The sequence below is a fragment of the Otolemur garnettii genome, unplaced genomic scaffold (assembly GCF_000181295.1).
Source record: "Otolemur garnettii isolate 467f Iridium unplaced genomic scaffold, OtoGar3 scaffold00006, whole genome shotgun sequence".
In the NCBI taxonomy this organism is placed as follows: domain Eukaryota; kingdom Metazoa; phylum Chordata; class Mammalia; order Primates; family Galagidae; genus Otolemur; species Otolemur garnettii.
Genome location: NW_003852401.1, coordinates 31342980 through 31360984, shown reverse-complemented (window position 1 = coordinate 31360984; position 18005 = coordinate 31342980). Strand labels below are relative to the sequence as shown.

Here is an 18005-nt window from a genome sequence, read left to right as displayed (position 1 = left end):
GTGTGCTTCATTTCTTCTCTGAACCTCAGTTTTTAACTACAAAATAAGATATTTAAAAAAGAAAATATCTTAGTATCCATTCCCAGATGAACATTCCATGATTTGCTTAATGTAAATTTAAGAAGACACTTGAAGAACTAAAACAATCACAAATTTATTATTTTTTAAATTCAATTTGACCAACCATTATTTATCTCCACTGCCAAAGGCCAGAAGCCAGCAAATCTGGATCTAAAAAAAAGAAGATGAAACTGGTAGGCTATAATCTGTTTCATAGAAATTGTGTTTTATTAATATCATGTAATAAAAAATACCAGGACACCTAATTCATTTAATCTTTTTCTTCTCCTTTTTATACCATGCAGCAAGCTTTGGAGAGTAAAATGTGAAACAAGAAAACGGCAGCTGCCCGAGCAGGTTGGAGTTTTTGTTTGCAGTTTTTATGTTTGTGTAAGTACTATGCTCTTCCTTTTGGTGAGTGGCTTTGCTGCCTGTCAATCCCTACAATCCACATTTTCAACCTTTCTCAGGCACCAATCCTATCCAGGGAGTTTGGCTGTTTTCCAGGGGGAGAATAAAAAGAGAAAGAAAAATTTAGAAATATAAACTTAGCAGTAGTGATTAAAATTTTTTAATTCACACTTGCAAAATTTTACATCGTTTTTACATTGTTTTTGTGATAATGCAATTAACAGTATTTTTTTTATATATGACTTAATAATCTTTGAATCACTAAAAAGTGGCCTTGGAAGTTGGCAGCAGGTGAAGAAAACACTCATGCAGTCATCTGGAAATGCAGCATCTCTCTTGCCCAGTTTGACTATTTTTATACTCAGAATTATACACTGTGAAGATCCCCAGAGGATCCTCTGAACTTGCTATCATTCATTGCCAGAAGCCTTTTCTAATCTGCTAACCTTTCTTTTTTCTTTTATAGCCTCCTTAATTTTTAAAATACTAGAATAAAGTAGACCCTTATTTGCCAAAATTAAAAATATGCTTTGCGTTCCCCATGGAAAAGTGATGCATAAAGACTTCAATAAAAGTCTTTGCCAACTTTTCCCTCATTCCTACCTTCAAAACATTTTATGTTGGTGAGACATTTTCTACCCTGCAAGTAATAAAAAACTAAACTCAATTTAATTTTTTTAATTAAATGATAGCAGTGTACATTAATGCAATCATGAGGTACAGTGTGGTATTTTTTATACAATTTGAAATATTTTCATCAAACTGGTTAACATAGCCTTTATGTCATTTTCTTAGTTATTGTGTTAAGATGATTATATTTTACTCTTAGAAAGATTCACTTGTACCCTTGTAAGATAAACTATAGAAATGATCCCTCCAATCACCCTCCCTCCACCCATCCTCCCTCCCCTCCCCCCTCCCATTAATTTAATTTGAAAAAAGAAAGAAATTTATTAGTCCACACAAATGCAGGGGAGTGGTGTGTACATGTGGCTTCAGGCAACTTTCTATCCTAAGTTTAGAACGTAGTTAGGTTAGGACTGAGCTGATTTCTCTGTGACTCCCTCCAAAGGACTAACCTCCTTTGGTGTTGGCTGACCTTCACAGCAGCAGGAATGGATGCAACAACTTTCAATGCTGTATCCTTACATTGTAATTCCCAGAGGAAGATAGAATGTGACTTCGAGAAGCTCCCTTGGAGGAGCATAGGAACTGCTTTTTTTAGAAATTCCTCAGTGTCTCTTGCTTTTAGATTCATCCCAAGTGGGTCACGCATCCATGAATGGAACAGCCCTTGTCTGAGCAATAGAATGGCATGAGTTGCAGACCCACCCTTAGAGGGATGGGAAATGCTTTGGGAAGGGCCTGTCTATCTAAGAGAAGGGAAAGGGGATGCTGGGTGATGCCAAACAACAAACGTTCAAGACATTGTTTTGTTGCCTTCTTCACGCTTAGCCTTTTTTTTTCTCTCATTTTTCCCCCTCTTTTTTTTTTTTTTTTTTTGAGACAGAGTCTCACTTTGTCACCCTCGATAGAGTGGTATGGCATCATAGCTCACAGCAACCTCAAACTTGTGAGTTCCAGTGATTCTCTTGCCTCAGCCTCCTGAGTAGCTGGGACTACAGGTGCCCACCACAATGCCTGGCTATTTTTAGAGACAGGGTCTCACTTTCGCTCAGGCTGGTCTTGAACTTGAGAGTTTAGGCCAGGGGTCCTCAAACTTTTAAACAAGGGGCCAGTTCACTGTCCCTCGGACCGTTGGAGGGCCGGACTTCAGGCCCTGGGATGAGTCGACTGCTAAGCAGGACAGGCAGTGGCGCCAAAAACACTCAGCGGGCCTGATAAATGTCCTATGTGGGCCACATGTGGCCCAGGCTGTAGTTTGAGGATGCCTGGTTTAGGCAATCCACCTGCCTTGGCCTCCCAGTGTGCTAAGATTACAGGCATGAGCCACCATGCCCAGCTTTTTTTTCTCTTTTCTATCTGGCATACAGAAGTGTAAGGGCAACTGCTGGTTGCTTAATTCAATACTTCAATGATTGACAATTATCAGACTAGTCTTTATATAAAACTTTTTAAAAAATCAACACTACAGATGAAGATATTTTAGAGTTATATAATTCTACAAAGCTTATTATGCAAAACAGCTTCTCCTTTCCCCTTCTGGACCATTTCACTATATTCCACTCTCCCACATGCAACTACCCAAAGTTAAGTACAGTAGCACCTCCATAGTGGACCATCTCCCTTAAGTTGACCTAGTTTTCATAGACTAGACATGCACCACATATATGCATCAGTACAATAGGCCTAATTCCTTATGTTGACCACCTCTATATGTTGACCAATCTGTTAAAGTCCCATGAGTGGTCAACATACAGAAATTCTACTGTATTTTCAACCAAGTTTATTCTTTTGGGATTTATCTCCAAATTTTTGTTGTAATTTCTTGACATTGTAGTTTAAGTATTTTTATTTTTTTTATTGTTTTTTATTAAATCATAACTTTGTACATTGATGCATTTATGGGGTTCAGGGTATTGCTTCAATATATAATGTGAAATGCTTACATTGGTTATAAACTGATTTCATAGTAGTATTGAGTACATTGGATACTTTTTTCCCAATCTTGAGATATGTTACTAAGAAGAATATGTTCCAGCTCCATCCAGGTAAACATAAAAGATGTGAAGTCTCCATCTTTTTTATGGTTGCATAGTATCCATGGTGTACATATACCACAATTTGTTAATACATTCATGGGTCAATGGGCACATGGGCTATTTCCATTTCTTGGCTATTATGAATTGGGCTGCAATACACGTTCTGGTGCAAATGTCTTTGTTGTAAAGTAATTTTTGATCATCTGGGTATATACCCAGTAGAGGGATTACAGAATTGAACAGTAGGTCTACTTTATTTTATTTTTTTTTAATTTTTTGTGTTAAATCATAGCTGTGTACATTAATGCAGTCATGGGGTACAATGTGCTGGTTCCTTGAGTGTTCTCCAAACTTCTTTCCAAAAAGGTCATATTAGCTTGCATTCCCACCAGCAGTGTAGAAGTGTTCTCTTCTCTCAGCATCCTCACCAACATCTGTAGTTTGGGGATTTTGTGATGTGGGCTAATCTTACTGGAGTTAGATAATATCTCAAAGTAGTTTTGATTTGCATTTGTCTGATGATTAAGGATGATGAGCATTTTTTCATGTGTTTATGGGCCATACAGCTGTCTTCATCAGAGAAGTTTCTGTTCAAGTCGCTTGCCCACATAGAAATAGGGTTATTTACATACACAAATCTACAAATGTAATACATCACATCAATAAAATAAAACACAAAGACCATATGATTCTCTCAATTGATGCAGAAAAAGCCCTTGATAATATTAGGTATTATTTATTAAAATTATTAACTATGTTGAAGATAAACAATTACCTTTTTTTAAGACTCTTTCCCAATCTCTCCACACATTCTACCTATATAGTTATATTATGATTTTGGCTAGGATGATACACTTTATCACAGAAATATAATCTTTTCATAGCTTAATTACACATATGTTGTAAGCTGACTACTTGTGCATGTTTTTAAGTTTTTCAGGATTCATAATTGTCTCTTTTTAAACATTTTCTTATTTTTCTGTGTATTTTTCAGTGAGTCAATCTTCAAATCTCTGCTATTAGTTGAATAACACCCTGAATATCCAGACATACTGCGTTTTCTATCCATTTCATTTCCTTGACCAAGTCTCTCCCAGAATCTCACGTTTCCCCTTTTATGTCTGGTGCGCAGCCTCCTCCTCTGATTTCTCTTCATTTCTGTCCATTAGTGTCTCTGTCACTCTGTCCTGTTTTCTGTTTCCTTCAATTTCTATATTCTTGGTTTGTTTACATGCTTTGGAGAATGAAAGATACCCGGGAGGTAAATTTTCTGAGACCTTGCATATCTAGAAGTGTCCTTTTATCCTGCCTTTGATGAGTAGTTTGGGTGCATAAAACACCCATTTGATTAGATTAAATAATTAAAAATAATATTCCTTCAGGATAACATTCCTTCAGAAAATTTCTAGATTCCAGAATTGTTAGTGAGAAGTTTAAACCCAGTCTTTCTGGAGTTTATTTTCACTTCTGACTGTCTGCTTGATTTACCTACCTGGGAAGTCTAGGACCTACTTCTTATCTCAGTGTTAAGAATTTCATGATGATGTATCTAGCATGGATTTGTTTTTTTCCTTATGTGCTCAACAATAGGCCGAGGCACACTAGAAAATTATGGTCTTTGGTTGCAGGGAATTTTTTTGAATTGTTTGTTAATAATTTAGTCCCATCCATTTTCTCTTTGTCAAAATCCTATTATTTGGATGTTGGTCCTTTGGGACTAGTTCTTTAATTTTCTTTTATTTCTTATACTCTATTTATTTACTTTAACCATAAATATTTCCTTAACTTTAATGTCTAATATTCTTATTTTCCCTTTCACTTCTCTCATAATTTTGATTCTGACAGTCTATTGTGTTCTCTAATTATTGTTTTCACAACAGCGTCCTGTTCTTAATGGCAGCTGTGGCTTGTTTAGTCTCACAAGATTAACTCCTTTTGGCGTTACTGTGCCTTTCACAGGCTCTGTTCCCCTGAGCAGTTTTGTCAGTTCTGGCCCTTTCCCCTATGGTTCTCTGTTAGAGCCTTTTCTCTGGTGCTTTGTGGTCCTTGGCGCTCAGCTCCTGTCTCAGGAGACAAAGGTAGGTTTGGAATCACTGAGCATGTACGTGGGGCTTGCAGATGGGCCTTCATGGGAAGGCTCTGCCAGAGCTGTTTAATGAACTTGTCAGTATCTTTAGGTTTTTCCTCTGAAGCTTATCAGATTCCTCAGAAAAGTCACTTCCAAACTTCTACCCATCTGCCCAGCAAAATGGTAGCACCTCAGAAGGAGAGAAGGCCCAGGTCTCAGCTTTCAGCTTGCAAACGCCCACTTCAGCCCCCATTTTTACTATGGCTTTCCTTGTAGTCTTCTACCTCACAAACATTTCTGTTTTACTCTTTCTGGGAAAATAATTTTCCAGAAATTTTGTGCCAAGTAAAGGAGCAGATCTGGGGCTTTAACTGCTTTTTAAAGGTTAACCACAGCATCCTCTTTGTACTGGTTCCTCTCTTGCAGAGGACCCTGTTGCTGCTAATTTCAAAGCCTTTTGGAGATTTTTCTGTGGATTTATTTTTATGTTTTAAAAGCTTTTTATTTATTTGTGTAGTTTTTGAGACAGAGACTCCCTCTGTTTCTTGGGCTAGAGACTACAGAGGCATGATCATAGCAGTCCATAGCAACTTAAAACTCCTGGGCTCAAATGATCCTCCTGCATCGTATGCTGCAGTAGCTAAGATTGCAGTCACGCATTACCACACCCAGGAAATTTTTCTATTTTTCACAGAGACACGGGTTCTCACTCTTGTTCAGTCTGGTCTCGAACTCTTGGCCTCTAGCAATCCTTCCACCTTAGCTTCCCAAAGTGCTGAGATTATAGGCATGAGCCACTGCACCTGTCCTTTGGTCTGAAATTGTGTTGCTTCTCATCTTTTTCATCGGCTGGTTTAGGATCTCAGTTTATTAGAATTGATAAGTCACTTATTATTAATCTGTCCGCTTTCTAGTTCTAGAATTTGAAATCATGATTGTCTTTTCTTTTTTGTCCTTGCTTGTAGGTTTATGACATTTTCTCCCCACACTCCCAAATTATCTTCACTTTCATGTTTGGGAGGGGGAAAACTTTTAATCCAATCTATTTGTCTCCACAGCCTAAGCAAATCTTTGTATCGCCTTTACTAAGGGAAACAGTGGTTCTATCTCCATTCTATCTCCACCTTAACTCTGTTCATTGCATAGCACTTAGCTGGGGTACTGTGATTAGGTGGAGCCTGAGAAGGAGTTGACCTTAGGGGTGGTTGGTTAGTATTGTCTAGTCTATGCAGAGATGGAGTAGTAGAAGCATAACCATCATACACAGGTCCATATAATTTAATACCATAAATTAGTGCATAAAATGGTGAGTAAAAAGTTGTGACTTCTAAGATCTGAATTCTAGTTAAGGTTTTTCTCTTTATTGCTTTAAATAATGATGAAATGGTATGGTGTACTATTTATCTGCTGTTTTCCCATGATGTATATAGCCACTCAGTTTAAATCTGTACTGAATATCTCCTGGACAATGAGGACCTCTTTCAGTGGAAAATTTGCAAAAGAATAAATGAAACTCAGAAAGAGGAAGCAGAACTTTCTTTCATTCTTTTTTTTAGAATTTGTGAGGACTTTGTAAAATAAGAAATATAGCAAGTATTTTCAATATACAAATGCTGAGTAATTGGCAAATTGGAGCACATTTGAATGATACTGATTTCAGATCATCTCATTCAGGTTCGTTAAGCACACCAGAAGCTCCATTTTCGTTTGCTTCCCTCTACTCTCCACCTTTTACTTATTTATTTATTTTTGGAAAACTTACAGCTGCTGGTGGCCAGTAATCTTCCTAGGCTTTCTGGGGCCCAGAAGTTTTCATTGCCTTGTTGTTAAGAAGTAGTGTTAAGTTACGTCCCAGAGAACAAGGGTTGTAAACAACTGATAGACCATCACAGTCAGGCAGTGATGTGAGACATCAGTAATCCTACTTGGGCCAGAAGAGTCTCCATTTTATTCCAAATCAAGGATTTGTTTCTGCACCAGCACTTTCCCCCCTGCCCTATTTCTTTGACATTTTTCCTAACAATTTGAGTTAAAAGTGAGTAGCTGCAGCATTAAAGGGTAATGTTGTAGTTGGTGGGTTAATTTGAAAAACATTTACTCATGTGGACAGGTCATTTTATCATTTCTCTTACCTTCCTTTTTTAAAACTAGATGTAGGACTTATCTTCTTTTTTCCTGTAAAGTCGGAAACATCATTATAATGTACTCATTGTGATCATTTGTTAACTCACATTTTGAAATCAACACCTTATTTTCTCTTATTTTCTACCTGTTTCCCCATCCACAGCCCCCCAATATATAAATTCAATATCTTTGTAGTTTCTGCTGGATTCAGTATGAAAATGAATAGGTTTTTTAGAAGAAAAATCCCAGGTGAAATAGGACCTGATCAGCAGTGGAGTGAAGGTTTCTCAGCTTGAAGAGATACATGGGTCTGAGATAACTCAACTTCTTATGCGCTCTTTAAAAATGAAAAAATGATACTACAAGGGACAGCTGTTCCATCACAGTCTGCTCATTTAAATTCCAATCATGGGTGGTGCCTGTGGCTCAAAGGGTTAGGGCACTGACCCCATATGCCAGACGTGACGGGTTTAAACCCAGCCCCGGCCAAAAACTGCAAAAACAAGCAAACAAACAAATAAATAAATAAATTCCAGTCATTATGTCTTCTGTGTTTAGATATTAATAGTCTATAATTTTTCTTTACTTTTTGTTCAGGTTAGGAAAATACACTGTTATTTGGGAGCATTAGTTTATAGATGTGTTTAAGCATTATTATTCATTTAAAGTTTGAATCAACTTTGAATGGGAACACTCACTGCCCCCACTAGCTGTTCTGTGTGACTGTGGCTGCATCTCCTAACTCACAGGGTCCCTTTCCAGAGCTAAGCCACTTTAGCTGCCATTCCCTGCAATTGACTTGCTGACTTTTGTTACTCTGCCTTTGAGTTTCTCCTTTTCAATCTCCTACTGGCCAAGTCAAAGCTTAATTCCTCTGATCACCTTTTCCAGATTATCTTCCATTCCCAACCATATTATTCCCTTAATAGGCTTCCTTGGGCTCTTAAGTCTTTAATTCAGAGTCTTTTACTTATGTTGATTTTCATATGATTTGTCATGGTCCTTTATTGTTCCTCGAATGCATGGATGATCTTTACTATCCAGACTATAAGCTTCCTATGAGCAGGAATCATATATTCTGACTCTTTTGTATGCCTAGTATAGTGCTGTGCACAGGTGGGTACTGAATAAATGCTTGTTAATTAAATTGAATCAATTTAATCTACAGCAGCTGTGTTATGAAACAAACCCTTCTGTTGTCTGAATGAAAAATATTAATATGTGTAATACATTATCTCTTGATAGGCTATTATCTTCTTAGATTACAATGCAGATGAGTAAATAAAGCTAGTGCACTATTTAGTAACAAAATTAGAGAATCGATATATTGGGCTCTCAAACTTACAATGTGGATGACATTCCCATACTCTTTCTGTACTTCCTAAGGAGGATGAGAGATGACAAAGAGCTTCCCCAGGACGTTCATCTCTGAAAGGCAATGTACTTTTAGAACAATCATTCAGACAGAATATGCCAAGTTTAAAATTTTTCTATAAATTAAAAAAATTAGTTGGATTTTATAGCATCTAAATAGTCACCTGACTTAAGGGTTTTTTTTTTTTTGAAATTTTAACCCTTCAGTCTCCAGAGAGGTGTTGAAAATATTTTCATATTGCTAAATGGACAGGGACTCTGAAACAGTAGACGTCACTTCTCAAGCTGTCTTACAGCTATTCAAAAAATAGCCGTGTCCTAGGAGGATCTGATTGCTATCACTTTTTCTATATTTTTATTTCCATATCTGATAACCAAAGCTGTAGGGAAAATTTAGGCTAAGAAACAAAAATCTAGACTATACCTACTCTTTCAGGCATAGTAAAGCTGACAAATATAGACAAACACTGTATTTGCTTATCTAAAGAGTTTTGCCATCCATTTGAAAAACTCCAAAACTACATTTTATCGTATTCTTAGAATTTTTTTTGACATCTGAAAAAAACCACAGATTTTTTGCCATATCCAGCCATTTTTACAATTATAAAAATTTGACCTTAGTTATGTTTTCTTAGCCAGTGGATCCCCAAAAGTACCATAAGAATAAATCATCAAGGCTTCAAAAACAAGAGACTTAAGAACAGAATTCAAAAATGTTCTTAGCTTTTTTTATTTTTTTTTTTCTTTCTTCCTCCTTTAGCGATTTTCTTGCCCTCTTGCCCCCCATGTAGCTGGGATTACAGGTGCTCACCACAACATCTGGCTTCTTTTCTTTTCTTTCTTTCTTTTTTTTTTTTTGTAGAGACAGGGTCTCACTCTGGCTCATTCTGCCTCATGTTGGTCTTCCACTAGTTTCTAACTCGGCTGAGCTCAGGCGATCCACCCGCTTCAGCCTCCCACAGTGCTGGGATAACAGGCGTGAGCCACCATGCCCAGCTGTTCTTAGCTTTCAATGTCCCCATGCACTTGAATTGTTTGAAAGAGACATTGAGACTATAACTTTTTCTTTTGAAAGCCCAAGTGCCCATTGACCCACGAATGGATCAATAAATTGTGGTATATTACACCATGGAATATTATGTAGCCCTAAAGAAAGATGGAGACTTAAGCTCCTTCATGTTCACATGAATAGAGCTGGAAAATGTTCTTCTTAGCAAAGTATCTCAAGAGTGGAAGAAAAAGCATCCAATGTACTCAGTCCTATTATGAAACTAATTTGAACTAATATGAAAGCTATAACCTAATTATAGCCTAAGAATATGAGGGGGGGAGGGAAGTGGATGGGTGGAAGGAGGATGATTGGAGGGATCACCTCTATGGTTTATCTTACAAGGGTACAAGTGAATCTTTCTAAAAGTAGAATATAAACATCTTAACACAATAATTGATAAAATGACATAAAAGCTATGTTAACCGGTTTGATGAAAATATTTTAAATTGTACTATACTGTACCCCATGATTGTGTTAATGTACACAGCTATGATTTAATTAAAAAAAAATAAACTATTATCTAGACTTCATTCCTACCCACTTTTTATAAGAAGTAAATGCCATTATTTGAAGGTGTCAGGAGTTCTCAAGCCACTATATGGAATTTCTTTCTCTTAAAGTTCTTTGGTAATGGGTCACCTTGGCTACTTGGCCTTAGATGGTCCATATGCCTTTTTCTTTTTTTTAACTTGTTTTTGCAGTTTTTGGCCAGGGTCGGATTTGAACCCACCACCTCCAGAATATGGGGCTGGTGCCCTACTCTTTGAGTCACAGGTATTGCCCTTGTCCATGTGCCTTTTCCAGGACTACTTTTTCCAGCTATCAATAATGCAAAAATGTGTACATGAATATTTGGACTCCTGAAAACTTAGATATTATATGACACACATCTTATCCATATATTCCAACAAAAAGTTTTTATATAAATCTTTTTGGTTATAAAAATTTGTACTAGTGATATATGTTCATTATAACACATTTTAAAATTTTTAATAGAATAAAAATTCTATTCACCACAATTTCACCATTCAGAATCACTTCTAAATTTTTTTTTCAAAATCACAATTATACACTGACTCAATAAAATAGTTTTGATCTAAAATATATCTAGTTTTATTCTACGTTATTATTAAACATTTCTCTATATCATAAAAATTTTTAGGATATTTATTTATAACCTTAAAATATTCTTTAATATTAATATAATTAGTTTATTCTATTGTTGTACATTTGAATTGCTCATTTGAATATTAAATATTAACTTTAAAACTTGAGACCTTTTGGCAAACATTGTTATGTAAACACAATAATTGTCAATATAGACTTTTAAATCAGTGGATGCACATTTCAAGGCAGTTTTGTTCAACTTATTGACATAATCATATTACTTTCTATTACTTAAGAATATGTTTGTTTTTTCATAGCAATAAGCCCTGGAAGTCACTGAGTTTTCCTTTTGATGCTGTTTTATTTGTGGTTACAAAAAAAAAATATCTTTTCAGGAACTATCTCATTTTTTAAGAAGTTTTAACTTTAAGGAAAATATTTAAAATTGATTTCTTAGAAAACAAATCTCACATACTGCATCAAATTAAGTACCATCCATATTTGAAAACCAATCCAAAGTGCCACCTGGGAAATTCACTTCTCTCCTATTTCACTTAATTTATAAATATTTTGGTATTGTTATATTTACGTTTTGACTTTGTCCCAGCACTCTGGGAGGCCCAGGTAGGAGGATGGCTTCAGGCAGGAGTTTGAAATAAGCCTGGCTAACAGAGTGAGACCCCATCTCCAAAAACAAAAACAAAAGCAAAAACTGATTTATCTAAATCAAAGAGAACAGGTAAATCAGTGAGATTTTAGTATGGCTTAACAACAGATGCCTCTGTTCATGAAAGCCACATCTCTCAGGTTACTACTGTCATGATTCAAAAAAACCCAGATTGCTTGAATTTTTTGTTTTTATATCAGTTAATCAATAAAACATTTCTAAAGAAGAGCATGTTCATACCTAAAGATGGAAAAAATTAGCATATATCATGCAACTTTAAGAAAGTTATTTAACCTCTCAAACCTCATGTTCCTTCTCTCTAGAAATGGTGGCAAGAGTAGTCTTACCTCATGAAGTTTTTATTGGGGATTAAATGAGTTAAATGCATGCAAAGTAAATAGCACCAAGCCTGGCATCTACTTAGAGCTCAATAATAGTCAGGGTTGTCACCCTCATTGTTATGGAGTTATGAATATTTTTAGCTGTGGCGTAATTGATTTTTCTGCTTGACCACACTTATAAACTCTGTGAAGTAATTGAGAACATCAGTGAAATGAAAATCAGTCAAAGCCTATTATGATTTTCACAAGAAGGTACACTACAAATATTGATGCTCTAATTTAACTTCCAATTTAAAAGGAAGCTTAATTAGCGTAAAAACATTACATGTACATGCATGGTGAAGTCAGATGCTTCTTTCTGAAAAAATATATATTCTTGGCAGCACCCAAGGCTCAGTGAGTAGGGCGCTGGCCACATACACTGAGGTTAGTAGGTTCAAACCCAGCCCAGGCCAGCTAAACAACCATGACAACTGAAACAACAACAAAAGTAGCCAGGCATTGTGGCAGGTGCCTGTAGGCCCAGTCTTTGGGAGGCTGAGGCAAGAGAATCACATAAGCCCAAGAGTTTGAGGTTGCTAAGAGCTGTGACACCACAGCACTCTACCAAGGGTGACATAATGACACTCTGTCTCAAAAGAATATATATATATATATGTATGTATATATATTCTTTTTTATTCTCTAATTACTTGCTCTATCATGTAATTCATGCCTGTTATCCTAGCATTCTGGGAAGCTCAGGCAAGAGGATCCTTTGAGCTCAGGAGTTCAAGACCAGCCTAAGCAAGAGTGAGACCTCCATCTCTACTAAGAATAGCAAAAAATTAGCCAGGCATTGTGGTGTGCTCCTGTAGTCTCAGCTACTCAGGAGTGTGGGGCAGGAGGACAACTTGAACCTAAGAATGTGAGTTTGCTCTGAGTTAGGCTGATGCCCTGGCACTCTAGCTTGGGGCAACAGAGTGAGACTCTGTCGCAAAAAAAAAAAAAAAAAAAAAAAAAAAAGGCCATCCTATTCACAACGTCATGTATAGAAATTTTGTTACTATCATAGATCGTAACAATTTCAGCCTACAATTTTTTCTTTTTTATTAAGTTGAGAACTTTCATCTTCTCATGTTAAGGAAACATTTAACAGCTTCTCTTTGGCATATCTGAACTGCCAGCTTCACTACTTTTGTGCTTTGGTGCCATTATAAAGGATAATAAGGGTTACTTCCATCATATATGCAGTCTATCATTGGCCAAAACGCTGTTACGTGACACATAATTGTAGTTGGAAGCTCCATCCTCATTCACTTATTTTAGAGAAATAAACATTGTTTTATAAGTAGTGCCATAGACTGGCTGGGAGCAGTGGCTCACGCCTGTAATCCTAGCACTCTGGGTGGTAGATTACTTGAGCTCAGGAGTTTGAGACCAGCCTGAGCAAAAGGGAGACCCCCATCTCTAAAAATAGGCATGCATTGTAGTTGGCACTTGTAGTCCTACCTCCTCGGGAGCCTGAGGCAAGAGGTTGGCTTGAGCTCAAGAATTTGAGGTTGCTGTGAGCTAGGAGGCCACATTGCTCTACCAAGGGTGATAAAGCGAGACTCTATTTCAAAAAATACATAAGAAAAAAGGAAAGAAAGAAAACCATAGAGTAAAATCCATACCTACTCTGCATAATGACCACCCTGTTTGGTAAACTAAGTCCAGCAGAATTGAGTGAGTATGGAGACCCAGCCAGGAAGTGGTGAAGTAGGATCCAGAACAATTTTTATTCCACATTTTGTGCTCTTTCAAAGATGTTGGACCCTTTTTACTGTGTGCCTCCTGCTTTAACAGGAGTCACAATCCAAGATACCAACAATGTCCCAGGGAGTAACAGATGAGCAGCCTAGTGGGGACTATAATGAACACATGTGCTGTCCCAAAGGGGCGTTGACTACTCAGTCCCAGCTCATTACTGCAGAGGAAGGGCTCCCAGTTCTTCTGCTTTTAAAATGGAAGCTGGAACCTGGATTTTTACATCACATACCAAAATATTAAAATGTTATCAATTAGCACAAATTAATAGACACATATTCGCCATCTGTTGGACACTGCCCAAAGGCCATCAGTATGCACCTTATATTTCTGATAAGAAGCCCTTCAAATAAACAGCGCCTTTTTGTACATTCTGAAACTGTTTTTCAAGGCTTTCCTAGTCTTTTTCTTCTTTAATAAAAATGTGAGTTTTTGCTGCCTCACTAAGACATAAGATGTGCTTTTCCTGCTCCAAGAATCTGGGACTTGAGTTTGACTCTCAGAATGAGCTGCCACAAGGTGGAGCTCAACGTTTTCTTTTTTTCCAGTTGTCCATGAAGTTAATCATAATTAATACCTGTACAACAATTAAAACTATTATCCTATGGTAGGTTAGTTTTCTCCTGCTGAGATTGCTTATGTGGCCTTGTTTTTTGTTTTTGTTTATTTGTTTATTTCCCCTGGAATTACTAACTGTGAAAACAAACAGCAAACATACAACAAATAGCCTGAAAACCCAGTATATTAGCTTATGGGTCCAATTTTTATTTTAATTCTTATTGTTTTTACTTTATATATTTGAGTTACTTTGCCATAACACACGCTACAGGCCAGGATAAAGGAACAATAATAATATAGAGTTTGGAGCCATTGTGATCCTACAGGCTTGCAAGTTGAATTTTAAATTTAAAATAGAAAATAAACCAAAACCAAGATATGATTTTCTGAGAGAAGAAATATATTTTATAGAGGTAAAGACCAAAGATGAGCCCCTGCGGGCTGAGGCCCTGAGGAAGCCTTTCCAGCGTAGAATCCAGTCCTTCTTCAGGCTTCCATCTTCCTCCCACTCCCATGGGATTCCTTAAACCTCACTCTCCAAATACAGCAGTGCACTCACGGTTCCCGGACTGACAGGCGGTTGGTTTGTTGTTTTGTTTCTTGGTTGCTTTTGCTGTCTAGAAAGTGCTTTATTGGTTACAATTTAGCACTTTCTACAGCTGATTATAGGGTTTTGGTTTTGGTTTTGTTTTCAAATGACAAGTCTTGTTTCAAGGTTCAGTTGAAATCTAAAGCCCTTCAAGAAGTCTTTCAGATTTCAATCACCTTCAATCATCTCCTCCTCCATGATCATAATGGTACTAACTTGGGTTTTCTGGCCCGCTCTGAGCACCTGGTATAGATTCACTCATTCAACCCCATGTCCCTCCTCTGAGTTCTGTTGAGGGACATCCTTGCTTTACAGATAAGGATGAGCCTCTGAAGCTTGGCTGGCGCTGGGGCCGTCTCCATGCAGAGTCTTATCTGCCAGGTATCATCTTCTTCATCCTCATCCTCATCGTCATCATTATCATCACAGCTGCTTATGTATTTGTTGACTCTGTTAGAGACTGAATTCTTGAAACCCAGATGCTAAGTCTCTTCACTGTGTGAGCTCAGGACTGCCTGCTCTGGGGTTGTTGGCACAGGATGTGTGCATGGGGGGAGGGGTGCTATAGTTCAATGGTGAAGAGAACAGATTATGGAGGCTAAAGTCCAAGTGGAATCCCAGCTCTCCCACATGTTAGCCATGGGGTCTGGGAAAGATGCACCATCTCTTAGCCTTAGTGTCCCCCCTGCAAAGCATGGCAAAAAGTAGTAAAATAGCACTTCCACAACAGAGTTTTATGGGAGGTGGCTGAGTTAAGTCAGTGAAGTGCTGGACGTGGGTCTAGCCTATGGAACTCCCTATGTGCTATGAATTGTTATAGCAGACACTAGATATGGATGAATCATACTGAATTGAGAATTCTGAGATTCAAACTGACGTATTTCAACATTCCCAATAATTCTTGAGAATTCCTAAAATGATATGATTCTGTATTTTAAAGATACTTTTAAAACCATATTTTAAGTAGTAATAGTGACCATAATAATCAGCTATGAATCATTTTTCTCCAATAGGATTTTACTAAAAGTTCATAAATTTTCTTCATTATTATAATAAACTGATATATTGAGATAAAATTATATGTTTCAATGACTTATTAAAATTGTCTTTAACTGACAGTGACATTTTATGATAGAACACATAATTGAAAGAAGGGAATGTTAAAATAAAACAAGTGCTGAACAGAAATCAGTTAGAAATGTAAGCATTAAATTCTGTATATTTAATGTTTAAAAGTTACTATTCTTGAATTTCAACACACCCAACCCAATAGAGTTTTATTTTGCATCGATGTTTGTTCACTTATTAAGAATGCATCCAGAGGGTGGCACTTGTGGCTCAAATATGCCAGAGGTCAGAGGTGGTGGGCTCAAACCCAGCCCTGGCCAAACTGCAAAAAAAAAAAAAAAAAAGAATGCATCCAAAATCATCTTCTTCCATTTCCTCTCTTCACATATTTACAAAGAATTGTAGTCTACAGCAAATATTCAGAACTGAAAAATGATAAAAAATATAGTTGGGGCAGCATTGAATGACATAACATTAGAATCTGCTAGCAAAGTAACAGTACTGCACAGAAAGATGAGTTGAAGTTGCTAATTTCCCGGCAGACTTTGCTTTTCAAACTTGTTATTTTTTTGTCACACCATTCATAGTACTCATTTAAAGTATATCATACAGATAAACTTATTGATATTTATTTTATTTGCAAGAATAACTCACCATTAACAGCAGACAAGGCCATGGGCACCCATTCATAACTGACAACAGTCACCGCAACACTGCCCTGGTGTAGATTCCTGGAAATGTTGGCCTTAAACTTCAGCTGCCAAATATCTTGCTTTCAACTAGACATCAGTAATTCTTTCTAACTAGTAATGCCTCCATGTTGATTGTTAGTCTTTAATTTTTCCTCGATTTCTCAATTAATTTTTTTAAGATTCTGGAAAACATAAATTTTCCAAAAAATATTGGGAACAAATGTCTACATTTGACACTAGTGCAGAATACTCTAGAGCTTCTCCTACCTTCTGTACTGGAACTTTCTCACACTGAACTTGTGCTGAGAGCTTCCTCACAAATCCAGTCTGCTGGCCCTTTGTGTTCCCAGGATTTCTTACAATTTCTTATCTCAATTCTCCTCTTTATTTTTCAGAAAGATTGGTCCTTTCTACTATCTTGAATGAAAGTTTAGCTTTTCCGGCTGGGCGTGTTGGCTCACACCTTTAATCCTAGCACTCTGGGAGGCCGAGGCAGGTGGATTGCTTAAGCTCACGAGTTCAATAGAAGCCTGAGCCCTCAAGTAGAGCCCTCCTCTCTACTAAAAATAGGAAGTCTGAGGCAAGAGGATCACTTTAGCCCAAATTGAAGGTTGCTGTGAGTTATGACGCCAGGGCACTCTACCAAGGTGACAGCTTGAGACTCTTGTCTAGAAAAAAAAAATGAAAAGAAAGTTTAACTTTTCCATTTTGGAACTTCATTACTGTAGCAAAAAGATAAGTGGAGGCCCTGTGGAAATACAGTTTGGGGATGAAGGAGAGGTAAGATTCTCACCTGCTGTAGCTATGCATGGTGTTATATTGAACTGTTGCTTTAGTCACCAACCAGGAGGTAAGCAATTTGATCAAACTATGGTTTGATTTTTAATTTTTAAAATTTGTATAACAATGAACCATTCCTGTGGCACTAATTCTTTTAATATCTTTCTGATTCAATGCCATGTTTCATTTATACTGTGCTTTCAAAATGACAGGCTGTGACTAGAGACAACTTTCCTATGATGAGCAAACTTACTTCAAATCTATGAACTGCTCACACCTGTCTTCCTTACGACCTGGACTCCTCTGAGGAAGAGGTACCCAGACCGGGCACGGTGGCTCATGCCTGTAATCCTAGCACTCTGGGAGGCCAAAGCCGGTGGATTGCCTGAGCTCCCGGGTTCGCCCTGGCTTCTCCCGCAGAACTCTTCGGAGGTGTTTAGTTCTCAATTCCTTAGGTCTGATCTTCTATCTTTTCACCAATTTTCTTGCAATAATTTTCTGTTTTTCTCAAAAGTATCAGAGTTTGGGCAGCGCCTGTGGCCCAAAGGAGTAGGGCGCCCACAGTGCCAGAGGTGGCAGGTTCAAATCCAGCCCTGGTCAAAAACTGGAAAAAAAAAAAAAAGTCAGAGTTTGTTTTTGCCTATGCTTGAGAACTCGGACTGAT

At 37.3% G+C, this 18005-nt stretch overlaps 1 pseudogene; it reads left to right on the top strand.

Moving 5' to 3' along the window:
* The window catches only part of LOC100940775, a 49633-nt pseudogene extending 34368 nt beyond the window's left edge, over positions 1-15265 (top strand).
* Positions 15266-18005: the final 2740 nt, after the last annotated feature.